This window comes from Lissotriton helveticus, chromosome 9 (genome assembly GCF_964261635.1).
Source record: "Lissotriton helveticus chromosome 9, aLisHel1.1, whole genome shotgun sequence".
Taxonomy (NCBI): domain Eukaryota; kingdom Metazoa; phylum Chordata; class Amphibia; order Caudata; family Salamandridae; genus Lissotriton; species Lissotriton helveticus.
This window is the reverse complement of record NC_136070.1, coordinates 630,269,458-630,274,504: the sequence shown is the minus strand read 5'-3', so window position 1 is coordinate 630,274,504 and position 5,047 is coordinate 630,269,458. Positions and strand designations below refer to the sequence as shown.

Genomic DNA, 5,047 nt, shown 5'->3' with positions numbered 1-5,047 from the left:
CTAGATCCAACAGAAGCACGAAAAATCTCCTCCTGAAACCTCGAAGATTCTGGAAGGAAAAAACATACAAACGCTCCTTCTCGGGAATGGCACCCAGGATCTGGAATGCACTCCCTCCTGAAACCAGATTTATCTCCTACACGGCATTTTTTAAGAAAGAGGTAAAAGCCATCCTTATGGCTAAATTCACCTGATCTCTACATTTACTGGACCAAAGACTTTGCTCAGTTTTTTTTGTTTTTTTTTGTATTACTGGTTTTTCTGATTATCTTTTTGTATTATGTTTTTATCTGACTGCTATCCTACTTTGTATTATGTTTTTATCTGACTGCTATCCTTGTTGCATTATCTTTTTATCTGATTGCTATCCTATTTGGCTATTCACTTACTACCGACTACTATATTGTACCCAATAGTTTGTTTAATCACCCTCTTGTTTCCCCTAGCCCTTGTTTTCTGTAAAGCGCTCTGATATCTGCAAAGATCTTGTTCGCGCTATATAAAACTTTGAAAATAAAATAAATAAATAAATAAATCTTGTGTGTATTTTTGTTACAGGACCGTTTTTGCAGCATAGCTGCAAAATCGGCCCTGTAACAAAATCGGCAGAAAACCGCCCGCCAAAGAGCTCGGCGGGACCCCCCAACCCCGGGGGTGAAGGGGGGGGAGGGGGCGGCCGAGCACTTTGCCAGGGCCGGTTTTAGTTCCCAGTCTGGCCCTGCATTGGATAATTGTAGCTGGGGGCTGGCTTATGACCGAGTTAAGGCAAGGAAGCTGCAAGAGTGCATTTCGAACTTGGGAGTGAGGGCTCATGAGAAAGAATAAACAAAAGTAAGTGTGAACTTTCCACTTGGTGCATAGCCAGAGTAGTATAGCCTGCAGCCGTGCATTGCTACTATCCTCAATGTGCTCAATGCAGCTGTGGCCACCGCAACTTTTTGTGCGCTATGGAGCCACCTGCAGTATCGGTGCGCTGCCTCCCAGCATGCTAATTGCATAGTGTGCGTGAGCTCAATAGACGCAACAGCCATACTCACATCTCACAGGCATTGGCCGCATTACGGCTGGGGACTGTGCTTGTGCTGTAGCAGGCAGGGTGACAGAAATTGCCGGATTAGGTCTGGCATATGCAGATGGCTGTCAACTGTGTAGTGCAACAGATTCCAGAAATTTCAGTCAGGTGGTGGGGGGTCTGACATCTAAAAAGATTGAGCTGGGGGGCTCAACCTAAAAAAGTTTGAAGACCACTGCTCTACAGCATAATAGGACTGTGACGATATCTCCTATCTTGTAGCCTGCCGGTTGTATAGGTGGGATGATTGAGTCCAAAGCTTTCAGCAAGGTGAGTCCACTGGCATTTCCCTTCTTATATTCAGCCTTCCAGCCCTTAATCCTAGTCATATTTCTGCTGGGTTCCGGCATGTTGTCCCCGTGCCAGTGGTAGAATGGTATGAATGACATAATGCTTGGGTTGTAACCGATTTTGTTTTCTTGTAAACACATTTTATTGGGATTTCCTAACCAATCTTCTTAATGTCCATCTTGTTCACATCAATGATCAGCTGTTTCACCCCCAGGGTGCAGGCCATGAGGGTGTGTTGCAGCTGGTCCATTTTTGGAAATACCAGCTTCAGGCTCATCCCACAAGCTAGCAATCAGGCAGTAAGCCTGTGGGGTGCCTGTGATCATGTTCTTGATGAAATCCCTGTGCCCGGGGGCAACAGTGTTAGTGAAACAATACTTTGCAGTCTCGAACTTCCAGAGAAAGAGGTTGATGGCGATAACATGTTCACTGTCTGTCTTCAGGTTACCCAGCACCCACGTGAACTTGTAAAATCCTTTGCTCGTCATGTTGGTGGCCTCCTTCTCGGATTTCTTAATGCTTTGCATATCAATGTCTCCACACTTGTAGATGATGCGGCTGATGGTAGTGGACTTGCCAGAGTCCTCGATAATGATGAAATAGATTTGTGACTTTTCCTTTCCCATTGAGGCAGAGGTGGTTGCTGATGTAGCCCAGATTAGGTGCGTTGCACTCAAGTCTGGAAGCGCTACAGGCAGATGTGCAGAACAGTTTTTACAATTTTATGTGCAATGATAAAGCATATTGTAATGCATCACTTACCCGGGCTGAATATGAGTGATTTAGTGCCAGCATGTCACATCTGTCTGGTATTCACTGCAGTGCAATGCATAGGCAATACAAAGTGTAAATATGTGACCAGCGTGATGATGTAACCATATGGCCTCGGTTTTCGGATATTGTATAGCAACATGAAAGTGTTTATTTTTTTATTATGCTGGTGTTTATTTACATTGAATCTGCTGTACTCGAGTGGTGTGGGTACCACTAAGTGTACATTGACAATTGTTGATGCATCACAATATGCTTTCTCATTTATGATGTTAATAGCCACCATGTACAGATTTTATATGGAATGTATTTTTACGTAATTGTTCACCAGATTTTAAATTTAAGTCTAATTTAATTCCAGTTAATAAAGTAACTCTTCTATGTTTACAAGCATGTTAGAGTATAAAGGCTACCATTAAAATGGCGCTCATCAGATTGAGGAAGCCTGCTGTGACAGGCGAAACGCTTCTCTCTGTGCTGGGTTGGAGGAGGCTTAATTCAATAAAGAAGCCTTTACTTGAATGGTCCTCATGTGCGTGCTCTTTTTTCCTGATGTGGAGTGGAGATTTCTTTGATACTTACAGCGTTTGGGGTTGACGCTGCTCACGCAACACCAGTCGTCTTGGGCCACCAGATCCAGCCGCAATCTGGAGCAAAGCAAGTATATATATATTTATAAATATGCGCCCAAGGCAACAAAGGAATTACAGCGAAAATGTGTCAACTTCAAACGCAGGCAGAGGAGCAGGGCAAGGAGGAGGCGCACAAAATAAAGGCAGGAGGAGGGGAAGGGACCAGAAGGCAAAGAAACAATAACCATCAATGGGACCAATAAAACCGTGGTAAACTTAACACCAGTGGAATTGACTACGGAGGAGGAAAATATTCTAAAACTAGGGCTCACCTATGCACCCCAAACCAACTTCAAATATGCGGCCACCAGATTAGATATTTACAAAGCAGTGAGAAAACTAAAACTACGTAAATAGCACACTTTAAAAAGTGGAACTATGATTCCAAGGACCGATGATTTACAGGGACAATATACTCAATCTGATATCCCTGCTATGGTGGAGCTGCAAGAACTTTGGGACACAGAGGGAGCGGGATATTGCTCCAATAATCAGCAGGTGACTTCGACCAACGTGGAATCATTGCGTAGGGCACCGGTCACACCGTTTAAACATCCGTCCACTTTCAAACCACTCATGCCCCGCGACTCCCTGGACGTTTTCCATGAAAATGTCACAATCCAACTCAAGAAACTTTATATGGATACACAAAGAACCAAACGTTATTATGACCAACAGACTCAAAAATACGAGACCCTAATGAGTAAATTGACAAGTAAAAATAACACCGTGGTTAGGGGAAGTGACAAAGGGGGCAATATTGTCCTGTTGACACGTGAGGATAACGATAGAGAGGCATATTCCCAACTAAATGATAGGAAATGCTATGCAAGAACTACGCCTGCTACCATGAAAATTTCCCACGATGATTACTACATGAGGCTGACCAGAAGGAAAAACAAGAAACTCATCACGGAGGCTGAATACAAATATCTTAAGAACGACTTTCCAGGGGAGGAGCTTCGCGCGCGACCAAGATGGCCGCGTGAGCACAGGGCTCCCGAGACCCTCGCAACCTCCCGCATCTATCCTGTAAATTATCCTGATCACATTGACGGGTTATTGAAGAAGAGCCATAGCTGAGGCGGACACTGTTGTCAAAAATTTGAATCGGTCTTCAGGAACCGGAGTAACATCGACTTGAACATTGCGGCCTGCCCCTCGGAGTTGCCCGGAGCTCGAGTTGGTGAGATGTCCGGGCAGTTGTTGAACAACAACGGCTTGAGGAGACACTGATTTGACTTTCACTTTGGTTTTCGTGGCCTCCTTCTGATCCTACTGGAGAGCTAGCCTACTACCAGCGGAAGCTACTTGACCACCAAGCGATCGTAGGTGCTGCTCCGATTGTGTGTTCTGGGCCCCGGCGAACCGTGCCCTCTGATCGCCGTTGCCGGCTGGGTTGCAACTCCCGGTGCGGCCATTTTCTCTCGTTGCTCACCTCGCTGGAGGGTCTCCTTGTCCGAGATGGCGACTAAGCCTGAGGGCGACAAGCAAAAATCCAAGATCACTCGGCGAGGTGGCTACACCCAGGCGAACAATATGGATCGATATGCTCAACCCAAAGGATCCCCTGGCGGACTGAGTAGATCTCTAGATGGTACTAAGGAGGACCTGGCCCCATCGACAGAATTGACCTTGCAAGACGTCATGGGTGCCATTGACGGGATGAAGACTTCCATCGGCCAACAATTCGAGACTCTCGCCCACAAGCTGGACACCGTAGCGATCGATGTTAATTTGATTTGTACGGATCTATCGAAAACCAACGAAAAGGTCAAATCGTTGGATTTGAAAACTTCCAGCCTCACGGGTGAGGTGTCCGATTTGCAAACGGAGGTCCGCAACTTGAGGACCGCTAATTACTTTTTTGCCCGCCGATTGGAGGACTTTGAAAGCAGGTCTCAGCGTAACATACGCATCATAGGGGTCCCGGAAAAATCAGAGGATCCGGCAGCTGATCTTTTTGTGGAAGATCTCATCACCAAGCACCTTGCTCCTAAGGGGTTGAGCAAGTTTTTTGCGGTTGAACGAGCCCACAGGGTACCGGGTGGCAAACCGAAGGTGGGTGCCCCGCCGCGACCTCTCGGTACAAAAGGGGGTGGTGATGGACGGAGCATCTGAACCAATCAAACACTCACACCCAGTCAACAGATCTGGGTTTAATCCATCACCGTTCTTTAGCCCACTCTGCCACCCCAGGTCAGACATGGCCATATGCAAATCAGTCTGACCTTGTGCCTCATGGGAACAGTCCAGCCCGAACTGCCAAGCCATGCCTTCC

The 5,047-nt window shown here is 46.3% G+C and overlaps 1 pseudogene; it reads right to left on the bottom strand.

Annotated features, from left to right (window-relative positions):
• Positions 1-1,227: 1,227 nt before the first annotated feature.
• Positions 1,228-1,989, bottom strand: LOC144783228 (elongation factor 1-alpha 2-like; annotated as a pseudogene).
• Positions 1,990-5,047: the final 3,058 nt, after the last annotated feature.